Genomic DNA, 13,842 nt, shown 5'->3' with positions numbered 1-13,842 from the left:
TCAAATTTATCACGTTTTGACCTACGCTAACGCTAGCCCCAAATGAGGCGTAAACAAACTATGTTGTGGGCATTGTCGCAGGATAGGGAACTAACGAATACTTAAAAAAATTTACATTTTACATTGTACATATATTTATTACACATTATATTAATTAAAAATCGTTTGGAATATCAAATTTTCCACAGATCTTTGAAACTCAGCTAATATTATTCGCTTTATTTTTGTAATCGTGTTATATTCAAATGGAGATTTTTTCATATATTATGCTTGTCATTGTCGCCGTTTTATGTTTTCTTTCCCCCATCGATTTTTGAGGTTATATTTCTATAGGCGCTATATTAGTCTCTCATCAGGAGGCACATATGCTGCTCTCTCTTACCCAACCAGGACAGTGGGTGAAATTGAAAATGGTTATTCATTTTTTATTTTCATGTTTACTCTGATTGGAGTACAAAGGGAACTATCTCGTTGCAACTTTACCGCGCTGAGTAGATGGGACGTGAATTATAAATTGTAAAATTCCCTCATCTTCTTTAGTCTCATCATCCGTTATGCCTTGCAAATTTTAGAAGCCTCGGAGGTGTAACCAGAGAAGGTTCCCATAATTTTTAGTCTGGTGACAAAAAAATATCAACATAAATATTTTACTTAAAAATAAATTGGATAATTCAATTTATCTTTTATTTTTATTACCATCAAAAAATTTATCGTGTATTTATTTTAACACGTTTGTATATTTGTATAATAGGTACATTTTAACTCATTTAATTCTTCCTGTATGGGTGTATCATTTTGAAAACGTATAGAATTCATTGGAGATTCGTATTCGTAATCGGTAATTCGATATTCATAGTCAGAACATTATTTTTGGTAATCAGAAAAAGTCATTCGCCCACTTTCATTGTCAAGAGTCAAGTGTGAAAAATAGATGATGTTTGCGTCTACTTCAACCAGATCACCTCTTATGTAAATATTATGATTACAAATACCTTTTCAACGAAATATTATAATAAAACTTAATTGTTTCTGGCTGATGTGAGTTTGCACTTTCAGTTTGCTTCTGTGTTTATAAAATAAAATTTGAATTATGTTTTTTTTTTGGAATAATTACTTGAGAATAATAATTATGATTGGGATCCAAAATAATACCTAACCTAATCCTAATCACCGTAAAAACCTAATAACCAGTTTTTACTTTAAAAGGAAAAAACCGGTTATAACCGGGACAAAGAAACAACCGGTAAAACCGGTTATTGCGAAGTAAAAAACCAGTTTTAATTTAAAACCGGTAGGTTTTTCCCACCCCTATAATCTACCTTCTTCTTCTAAAAGTGCCTATCTTCTAGAGATGTTGGCGACCACATTGACCCATCTTATTCTATTTACGGCAGCTCGAAATAGATCAGTTGACGTTAGACCAGTCCACTTCCTAAGATTGGCCAGCCAGGATATACGTCTACGTCCAGGGCCTCTCCTGCCCTCAATCTTGCCTTGTAGAATCAACTGCAGCAGTCGGTATTTTTCATTACGCATAATGTGGCCGAAGTAAACCAATTTTCTGTTCTTTACGGTGTTAATTATTTCTTTGTCTTTTCCTAGCCTCTGGAGAATAGTTATATTAGTTGTGTGGTGTATATATGAGACCCTCAACATACGTCGGTAGCACCACATTTCAAACGCCTCTAACCGTTTTATGGCATCTTCTGTCAAGCTCCAGCTTTCAACTCCGTATAGGAGGACACTAAAGACGTAACATCTAAGAATTCTTATGCGTATATTGATACTTAAAGACAAGTTGCAGAGAATTTTCTTAAGACTGTTAAAAGAGCTTCTGGCTTTTTCAATACGAGTTTTTATTTCGTAGCTATGATCCCAAGTATCCTTAATGTTGCAGCTCAGGTAGCATATTTTCTGTACTCTCTCTAGAGGTGTATTGTTTACTGTAATTTGGGCGTTTATGTTGGTGTTTTTACTAATGATCATTATTTTTGTCTTCTTACAGTTTAGTTTTAGGCCGTATTTGTTGCATGCTTCTACAACATTATCCATGATCCTTTGGAGCCCCTGCGCACTATCCGCCAGCAATACTGTATCGTCTGCATATCTAATATTATTTATAAGTGGTCCATTTACTGCAATACCATCTTCTGATTCGTCCAAGGCCTCTCTAAAGATGTTTTCAGAGTATATGCTAAATACTGTTGGTGACAGTATGCAACCCTGTCTGACTCCTTTTTCAACCGTGAAGATTTCGAACAGTTCATTTTCGAATCGAACTGTTGCTTTTTGTGGGAGATATAAGTTTGAAACGAGTCTTATATCCTTACCATCGAGTCCTGATGTTTTTAGGATATCGATTAGTTTTCCATGTGGGACTTTATCAAATGCCTTCTCGAAATCTATGAAACATGCATACACATCGCAATTGACATCCCTGGCTCTCTGTATTAGAACTTGCAAGCTGAAAAGTGCTTCCCTCGTTCCGAGGGATTTCTTCTACCTTAAAATCTACCTTAAAAAATTTAATAAGTTAAGTTAAGCTGCTACTGGAGAAACTCTGCTATTGAATAATATGGTCTTTCAGATAAATAGGCTTTAGTCATTTTACGGAACTTGGGGAAAGATGTTGCAGATTTAAGTTGTAGAGCGAAATGGTTGTAAAGTTTTTTTGCAGAATGTAATATAGATTTCTTTACTAACTCACTGGACAGGATCGGTATATAGATGTCAAATGTAGAATTTCTGGTGGAATAGTCATGTTTAGGTCTTGCTGGAAGGACATGTAGATGTTTACGAATTAAGCAAACAGTTTCTAAAATATATAAAGAAGGTAGTGTTAGAATCCTGTGATTTTTGAAGTAGCTTCTGCAATGTGTTGTTCTTCTGAGGCCAAACAGATATCTTATTGCTCTTATTTGTAATTTAAAAATAACATTGGATTGGGCAGCCGTACCAGAACCTCAAAAAGGGAGACCATATCAAAGATGGGACTCAAACAAAGAAAAATATGTTATTTTGGAAGAGGCCAAATTCATTTCCTTCAAAACAGATCTTATTGCAAAGCAAGCTGAGAATAGTTTCTTGCTTAACACATCAATATGAAGGGCCGCTATTAAGGCAGCTATCTAAAAAAATACCAAGAAACTTCATAGAATCAACGATACTGATCTGGTGGTACTGTTATGAAGCGGTAAGGGTTGAAGAGCTCCTTTATAGGATTATGCTACTGTTTTATCTACGTTAAAAGAGAGTAAATTTGAATCGGACCAGGATTTTATTGTGAGTAGATCGGAAGTTATAGTAGCATGAAGAGTTGCGATATTTGAGATGCTCCAAGTGATACTGGTATCATCAGCAAAAAGAAAAACTTTTCCCTCGATTTTTAAGCTAGTGGTGTCATTAATAAAGGTAAGGAAAATTAGAGGACCCAATACTAAACCTTGTGGTACCCCACATACAACATTTTTGAGACTAGTCTGTATCATTTGCTGTAACCAGTTGTTTCCTATTATCCAAGTAAGATTGAAACCAGTCCAAAGAAATAGCTCGAATTCCATAGAAATCTAGTTTTTTTATCAAATTTTCGTGATTTAAACAGTGGTAGTGTGTAGATTATTGTTTAATGCTTGATAAACCTCATGTAGTACAGAAAACATGGCATCTGTGATACATTTATTATTTAGAAAGCCGAATTGATTTTGTGATAAAATATTGTTATCAACGAGAAAGGACATAAGTCTGGCTTTTATGAGTCTCTCAATAATTTTGGAGAGTACCGGTAGTAATGCAATAGGTCTATAATTACAGGCATTTGATTTTTCACCACCCTTATGAAGAGAAATAATGATGGCCGTCTTTAGTCACTCTGGAAATTTACCTTTCTCAAAAGAATCATTAATTAGAGAGATGAACACTTCCAACACACTGTCTCGGAGATTATTTCCTCCTTTCTTATTCTATCCTCTCTGGTGATTTGTAGGCATCTTCTAATAAAGTCCAATTTAATGTGTGTATTTTATTTCGCATTTTTGTCATGGGCCAAACTTCCACTATAAAGAGGGTAATATTCAGCACTATGCTCTGAAAGATCCCTTTTTGGTTTTTCGGTAAGAGTGTAAGTTGTTCCATGTCACTCCATGGAGTACTTTCGTGGCTTGTTTGTTCTTTTGTTATTTTTATTTTCATATCTTCCATTGTTTTTTCTAAATATCAATTTTTAGGAATGTTTATTCTTTATACTTAGATATAGAAATTTCTTGTTCTCATTATAAAAAAGCTCTGTGAGCTTTTACACCCACTACATAATCTAACTGTTACAGAACATCTAACAGACTTAATGGCAGTTTCTAGTTAAATTCTCGCGTATAGTCAAATATGTAGATAATCATATGTCAAAAACAAGCGTTACGCCATTGGCAACCATCGAGTTTGTTCAAGTATACAAAAATAAACTGTACTCTCTCCTGCTGTCATTATCAGAGCAAGTCTAATCAAACTGTACGATGGTTTCGTTGATGAACACACCATCGACCATCGACGTGGCGGCCTTTGTAAGTCCCGAAACGTTTCAAATGTCGCCATGTACGGATATTAAATTTCACAATGTCCTCACTGCTGCTGCGAAATCGTTCGATTTCCCGATTGTGTGTTATATTTGCTAAATGTACAGAGTGTACCTATCTATTTACCTATCTATGGGTTTGCAAAAGAATCAAGTCGGCGAAAAAATTCTAAAGATAACTAAGGAATTAATAATTACACTTTTATAAAAAAGAACTTTTTGAAGTTATACTTTTTTACCGGCGATAGAGGGTGATTTTTTTATATGTTAAAACCTATCAGCCCGGCGCATGCGCATTATAACTTTGTTCTGATTGGATGTTCAAATGACATGTCAAAAATTATCCGATATGGCAGCTTTGGTTTGGAGGTAAAGGTAAAGGTAAACAAATGTATAATATATTAGTTTTATTGTTGTGAGGACAGAAACAAAAAAGTTTATAATATTGTAGTGACTTTTAAATAGTTTTTAAAAGCAACAGGTACGTAATAATTGTTAATGTATCATGGGTATAAACCTACCTACCTATTTGATCTGCCAAAATACATAGTATGTAATACTTTCATTTATATAATTTGATTACCATCAAAATTTCTATCAATATTCACCTAATATATTGTTTTTTTACTCTATGTTTTGTTGTACTTTTTCAATTTTAAATCATTTCAATTCAAAATTAAAATAATTTGATCAATTTTCAAAATATCAAAATATCACAAGTTTAATCCGTTTAGTTAGTCGATCTTCGTAAATAATGACAAATAGTGTCCGTGGCTAAGCGGAGAAGCCGAATGAATTCCAATACCAACCGCTCTTATCAGCGCTGGTTCGAGTCCCAATAGAAACTTTCTTTTTTGTTTTTTTTAATACATTTTATGATTGTAAGTATATTTATTATATAATTGTATTTTCAGAAAATACGTATTTAGTTAAAAAAATTTTCGACAATTAATGTTCAGACATCATTTGTGGCTTGTTTAATGTGTTTGTGTGTGTTTTATTCTTTTATTATTTTAATTTTTGGCACTATCCTAATAAAAATGTTTGAGAAGTAGTAAGTATAAATTAGATTAATATTTAAACAAAATATAAATAAAAAGTATATTAATTTCGTTTAAATCATATAATAGAAGTATAACTTCTTAGGTGCGTACGAAGTACACACACATTCTTTTTTTAGAATAAAACGTATTTATTATTTACTGGAGAGGATATAATAGTTATTTATGTATCAAGGGCGTAAAATAGGCGTTTCTGGACCGCGACGTGTAAGTAAGAGCACGAGCAACTTAATCAACCATATTAGGCCAACGCTAACTACCAAGTCTCACTTGGTAGTCAGCGTTGGCCTAAGATGGTTGATTAAGTCTCCTGGTAGAGTTTCACCATGCTCTCGGAGGTTATACATATCTTTTAACATCGGCGTTTAGCCTGTTCAATATCACTACAACATAATGTAGAATGAATTATAATTTCAACCATTGTTTGGTTCTGGGGCTATTTAGCAAGTATCCGAATTCACTGATGATGGACTGATAGGTCCAAAACGTTCTGAATTGAACATATTTTTTCAATCCATTGGGATTTTTAAAATTTAAATATACCAATTACATAGAAGTGGTTTTTACTTCATGTTTGAGTTTTTTAACTATATGGTATACAACCTACCTAGGGAACTACCCGTTTAGTTTTAATGATTTATTAAAAAAATTAAAGAAAGATACGCAACAGTCGTGTTCGAACTAGGGAACTCTCGATCTGCAGTCTAATGCCACTGACTCACCATCAATTTAGAATAGAATAGAATAGAAACATGCTTTATTGTCATAAAAAATTTAACAATTTTATAGACAAAGCTTACAAGAATCATAAATAAAAGCAATAACAAATACAATTTGCAGATATCGATTTATTAACGTACTTTAAAATATCATTGCATTAGCCACATTTTTAAAATAGTTTGAAATAAAAAAAATCGATTTATCCATTTAGGGTGATTGATTAGTGGGGTCTCCGTAGATCCGTTATAGTAATAGATAGCAATAAAAGTTAATAAAAAAAATTATAGCCAACTTTGGTTACAGATTGATAATCAGTAATCGTAAATTGCCAGTTTTAGACAATTTAGTCATGGCTTACCTAAAATTTGGAAATATTTAGACCCGTAATTAATAATTTGCTCTGAAAAATGAAAATATCTCAAAAACTAATAAATTTAGACATAGGGAATGTTATATAAAAATTAAAATACGGTAATAGTACTTTTGGATAGTGATAAAAAATACAGGGTGTTTCATTTAAAATTACTGAGAAAATAATGTACTTGCGTTTTGACTCACCCTGTATTCAATATAAGGAAAATTAGGAATATCAACCATTCTTAAAAATTTTGACAATAAATAAAAAAGTATGGCATCAATAAACCATTGCCGTTTTGCTTATTTTTATTTATACAGGGAGTTAACTTGTTACGATTTTCATATAAAATATGTTATAACTTTGTAAATACCCTGTATACCTAACATACTAAAACTTTATATTTTTGTAATGGAGGAGTTAAGAAGATTTCGAATATAAAATAAAATATAGGGTCTTCTATTTAAAAAAACATAAGTTTGATCTACCACTATGTTATCGAACACACTGTAACATTCTAACTAATTTTGTAATGTGAAGCTCAGAGTCGGTTACAATTAACTTTTATCGCTATCAATTACCATAACGGATCTACGGAGTTTTACCCTATTAAATTAGATCACCGTAGCTCCATCAAAACAAGACAACGTGCTCACCTTTGACATCTCATTATATTTATTAATGTTGATTTTTATACGTTTCAGACATTCCTCAAAAAAAAACTACAAGAAAACTCAAAAAACGGCTTCGGTCACCAAAAAAAGCAATAAACCAATAACACTAGGCGCAAGACACAAAAAATATTATATATACAGGGTGTAACAAAAATACAGGTCATAAATTAAATCACATATTCTGGGACCAAAAATAGTTCGATTGAACCTAACTTACCTTAGTCCAAATGAGCATACAAAAAAAGTTACAGCCCTTTGAAGTTACAAAATAAAAATCGATTTTTTCCGATATATCGAAAACTATTAGAGATTTTTTAATGAAAACGGACAAGTGGCAGTCTTATGACAGGAACATTTTAAAAATAAATTATAGTTACATTTGTGCACTCATTAAAAATTTTATGGGGGTTTTATTCCTTTAAACCCCCCAAACTTTTGTACGTTCCAATTAAATTATTAGTGTAGTACCCTTAGTTAAACACAATGTTTTGAAACTTTTTTGCCTCCTAATATGTTTTCGATAAACCAGTTTTAATCGAGATGCAGCTTCTTTTTTAATATGTTTACATAAAAATTTTAAGGGGGTTCTGCGCCTTTAAACCCCCCAAATGTTTGTGTACATTCCAACTAAACTATTATTGCGGTACCATTAGTTAAACAGGATGTTTTTAAAACTTTTTTGCCTCTTAGTATTTTTCCAATGAGGCACCTTTTATCGAGATGTGGCTTCTTGTCTAATATGGTTCAAAATATACCTCAAACTGTAATTTATAAAAACATACAACAGTAACAGTATACAAATATGTGGTGGATTTGACAAATATTCAAAATATCACGATAAAAACTAGCTTTTCCAAAAAGTACTAAGAGGCAAAACAGTTTTAAAAACATTGTGTTTAACTAATGGTACCACAATAATTATTTAATTAGAACGTACAAAAAAATTTGGGGGTTTAAGGGAACAAAACCCCATAAAATTTTTATGGGGTGCACAAATTTAACTATAATTTATTTTTAAAAGGTTTCTGTCATAAGAATGACACGTATCCATTTTCATTAAAAAATCTCTAATAGTTTTCGATATATCGGAAAAAATAGATTTTTATCTTGCAACTTCAAAGGGCTGTAACTTTTTTTGTATGCTCATTTGGACTAAGGTAAGTTAGGTTCAATCGAACTATTTTTGGTCCCAGAATATGTGATTTAATTTATGACCTGTATTTTTGTTACACCCTGTATATATAATCTTAACTTTTCTACCTAACGGTGTAAGATGTTACGGTGTAAAAAAAAATACATTTCATGCATCTATATCATATACAAATCTTCTCCATTCTTGCTTATTCTTGGCCCTCCGTTTCGCTTCAGTCCAAGTTGTATTTTTATTGTTCAGTATTTCTACCACTTCATCGTTCCAGGTTTTCTTTGGTCTCCCTTTTCCTCTCTTGTCTTGTACTTTTGCTTCCCATACACGTTTTACTTGTCTATTCTCGTTCATTCTACACGTATGTCCAAACCATTTAAGCTTGTTCTTATCTAGTATTTGTGTTATTGGTTCGGCTTGTAATTCCTTTTACTTTTCTTAGGCACTTCATGTCCATTGAGTTTATTCTAATTTTCGATGATTGTGTTAGCTCCCATCTCTCACTACCGTAGGTAAGGATTGGCCTGAAGATCGTTTTATATGCCATCATCTTTGTCCTGCTGCTTACTTCTTTCTTTCCAATGAATGCTCTGTTTAAACTATGGTACATTCTGGACACCATGGTTATCCTTTCGTTGACTTTTTCTTCTGATCTTCCTCCATTCTCTATTTTCACACCCAGGTATTTATATGTTGTAACTTGTTCTAGTTTCTTGTTATTTATCTCTATATTTACTTGACTATCGTCATTCCCCATAACCAATATCTTTGTTTTCTCCATGTTTATTTACATATTTCTTTCTTCCCGTTAATGTGCTAATTGTGTGCTAAAATTAGGTCGTCTGCAAATGCACATACTAAAATCCCTCGGGGTTCTAGTCTGTGGTAACCAATGTGTAATTTGTGTGTTTTTGCTTCCATTTCTTTTATGATGTCGTCCATGAGTACGATGAATAGTGTGGGGCTCAGTACTCCTCCTTGCTTCAGTCCATCGCTTATCTCAAACGTTTCGGAATGGGTATTATCTTTCCTGATGTAGCATTTGTTGTGTTTGTATAAGGTTTGTAATGTTGGAGTGTTTGACAATCGTTGTACTATGCAAAACTTCTTTTATTTACTATTTATGTTCTATTTGTAAGAAACATGAAGTCCACCTTGTACGCTGTTTGTTTGTAAATGGGTGATGAGGACGTCATCGACTGTCGGCGATCCAAAATTTCATTTTGCGGTCAATAATGTGTCAGCGTGGCTATTTTCATTTCCAGCTCTATTTGTTTCATTTCGTGTTTTCTCTTTGTAACGATGTACAGTCCAAGAATATCCAATCATCGACAATCACATTTCAGAGTTATTAACAGTACATCTAGTAATAAGTGAGGTTATACAGACATACACAAACATAAATATATTTTCAACCACGCACAGAAATACAAACATACACACATATAAATAAATATAATATATACATAACAAGAATAATATACAGAGAGGTTCAAAATTATGGAATAAATTAATTTTTTCGAGAATAGGCTATATTGGAGAAAAACGCCGAGTCGATTTTTATTTTTAAATTGTAATTTTTTGACATATACGCCATAATAGTGACGTCATTCATTTGGGCGTGATGACGTAATCGATGATTTTTTAAAATGGGAATAGGGGGCCGTGAGGTACCTCATTTGAAAGATTATTCAATTCACTATTCAGTAATATAAACATTAACATCATTATTCATACAGGGTGGTCAAAAAAACATATTTTTTGAATCAAATTAATTGACCCAAAAAGAAGAATTTATGTAATGTATTTGTAACTCAAAATACATTTTATTGCTATCAAAAAATAAAAAAAAACGTTTATTTCAGAAATAAACATTGTTTATCTCTTCAATTAAATCTTAAATCTCTCAAGATTCAGGTGGGTGGCTGTTTGACATTTAAATTAAGCGAAAAACTAAAATTATCGCGTAGTAAAGAAAATTGATTGAAATCAATACACTTGACATTTACTCTCCGCAGATAAACTTGCGCCCTTGTGTTTAGTTTATTAAGTGCCAACTTCCACAATCGGATAGCGCCAAATACCTCTTGTAGGGGAGCAAAGTATGCTAAATTTGCAGTCACTCGAGCGTTATGGGGACCTCTTGGGTTGTGAAGAGTAGATCCTAAAATCAAAAAAAGTTTAGTAACATTTTCCATTTTAGTGGGGACTTTCCATTTTTAATTTAATTTTTCATTTCCGATAATCGTTTTTTTCGATTATAACGCCATCTATGCATAATTCGAAAAAATGTCTCAAATAAAAGTTGCTTATCTTTACGGGAAGAATCCAAATCTGCAATAAAAATTTGGCGTTCCCACTTATAATTTTAAAGTAACCCCCCACCCCATCTTCGTGGGATTCGATAGATTTTTCAAAAACATTTTGAAAGTGTATTTTGCAGTTTCTCGATCTGATGTTCATTTTGCGAAATATCGCGGGGTTTGTATTTAAAACTTTTAATTTACCCCCCACTTCTATCCGTGGGGTTTCCTGTTTAGTACCATTCGGTAGATTTTTGATAAATGTTGAAGAACTATTTTTTAATTTTTCGATCTGGTGTTCATTTAGCGAAATTTTAGCTTTTTTGTGAAACTTTTTGACCCATCTTATCTTAATGTGACAATTTCGAGTATCTTTAAGGATAAATTTTTTTTTCGGGACCCCCTTAACGAACTTCCCTGTGTTAAGAGCCAATATATGGTAGAGGTACATCTGCAGGGTACCAGGTTTCTCTCCATATGATAAGGTCATGCGCCCTAGTAACTGCAAAAATCCCCGCTTGGGGTCCCCTACCACTCGGCATGCACCTGGATCTACAACTGACTGTGATAAAACACATATTCACTAAGCGCAAGCCACTTGGTGTCAAACTAAGAAACATGTTTGAGCTCATCGGTTTGAGATCAAAGCTCTCATTAAACAATAAAATATATATGTAATATTATTATTATACAGAGTGTCCCGAAAAGATTAGCCATAAATTACACCACAGATTCTGGGGTCAAAAAAAGGTTGATTGAACCTTACTTACCTATATACAATAGTGCACACAAAAAAAGTTACAGCCCTTTGAAGTTACAAAATGAAAATCGATTTTTTTTTTCATATATCGAAAACTCTTAGAGATTTTTTTATTGAATATGTACATGTGGAATTTTTATGGCACCAACCTCTTAAAAAAAAATTAAAGTGAAATTTGTGCACCCCTTAAAAATTTTATGGATGTTTTGTTCCCTTAGACCCCCCAAACTTTTGTGTACGTTCTTAAATTAAATTATTATTGTAGCACCATTAGTTAACCACATTGCTTTTAAAAACGATGTGTTTAACTAATGGTACTACAATAATTAATTAATTGGATGGTACCCAAAAGTTTGGGGGGGTTTAAGAGAACAAAACCCCCATATAATTTTATGGGGTGGACAAATGTTACTATAATTTGTTTTAAGATGTTCCTGCCATAAGAATGATACATGTCCATTTTCAATAAAAAAATCTCTAATAGTTTTCGATATATTGAAAAAAATCGATTTTCATTTTGTAATTTCAAATGGCTGTAACTTTTTTATGAGCACATTTGTACTAAGGTAAGTTAGGTTCAACCAAACTATTTTTGACCCCAGAATGTGTGGTATATTTTATGACTAATCTTTTCGAGACACCCTGTATAAAACATTCTTGAAACCTGTGTGGACCTACGGCACCTTGGTGTGGGGAAATGCTAGCAACTCTAACATATCCACCTTGCAGAGGTTCCAAAATAAAATACTGCGAGCTATTTTTGATGCTCTTTACTATTTAGTAATGAAATCATTCAGCATGATGCCCCTTTAGAATCCGTCAAGGAAGCCATACATCGTTTTAGAGTCAACTAGAGTGAAAGAATATCAGTGCACCCAAATTGGTTAGCCGCCCAACTAAACCTGCACGATGCTAAAAAATGCGAAGCCTAAAAGAATATATTATGGATGACCAAAAATAATGTAATTTTTTATTTCTTTTTGTGATAATTCAATATATTTCAGTTTTTAAACTTTTCTTTCAGCTTTACTGTGACCAGCTAAATAAAATTGTTTGTGTGGAACGGCCTTAAATAAATCAAAAATCAAACAAAATGTAGGCTATTTATATACAGGGTGTTTCATTAATAATTGTCCATATAGTAACTGGAGAAACCTTAGCACAAAATACGAAGATTTAACCTAAAACACCTAAATAAAATTTGGTTCGTTACTGAGTTACAGGGTGTTTTGTCTAAAAATTTAAAAAATATTTTTGCTCAGCATTTTAAAACTATTCGACTTATCCTTTTTATACTTGGCAGGTAGTATAGGTGCTATACAAACTACTAAATTATATTAAACAAACGTGTCTGGCTAGTACCAGAGGCGTACGACGGGGGAAAGTGAATGGTTGACCCTTTCCAAAATCTACGCCACTGGCGAAATTGCTCTTTTAGTTAAATTTTTGGATTTTCCAATACTTTCTATGAAAATAATATACTCTTCATTCATAACGATAAAGTCATTAGTTTTCGAGATCTTTGAAGTTAAAAATGAAACGACACGGTTATTTTGATTAATGTATTGTGTCGCTTCATTTTTAATTTCAAATATCTCGAAAACTAATCATTTTATCGTTAGGAATGAAGGGTATAGTACTTACATAAAAAGTATTGCAAAATTAAAAAATACACTAAAATATCCATTTCGTCAGTGGCGTAGAATTTGGGAAGGGTCAACCAAACACTATCCCCTGTCGTACGCCTCTGGTAGTAGCTAACAATGTTTATTTATCTGAATTTAGTAGGGTGTACAGTACCTACACTTTCTGCCAAGTATGATAAGGATACGCCAAATAGTTTTAAAGTACTGGGTACAAATAAGTTTTAAATTTTAATCATATGAATCATATAAATTAATCAAAATAACTGTACCGTTTCATATTTAATTCAAATATCTCGAAAACTAATGACTTTATCGTTACCAATGAAGAGTATATTATTTACGTAAAAAGTATTAGAGAATCTAAAAATGGCACTAAAATAGTAATTCCTCCAGTGGAGTAGAATTTGAGAAGGGTCAACCATTCACCATCCCCTGTCGTACGCCTCTGGTAGTAGCTAGAAACCTTTGTTTATCATAATTTAGTAGGGTGTCTAGTAGTTGCACTTTCTGCAAAGTATGAAAAGGATATAGTTTCAAATAGTTTTAAAATGCTGAACAAAAATAATTTTTAAATTTTTAGATAAAACACCCTGTAACTCAGTAAGGAACCACATT

Source organism: Diabrotica virgifera, chromosome 1 (genome assembly GCF_917563875.1).
Source record: "Diabrotica virgifera virgifera chromosome 1, PGI_DIABVI_V3a".
Lineage (NCBI taxonomy): Eukaryota > Metazoa > Arthropoda > Insecta > Coleoptera > Chrysomelidae > Diabrotica > Diabrotica virgifera.
This window is presented reverse-complemented; position numbering follows the sequence as displayed.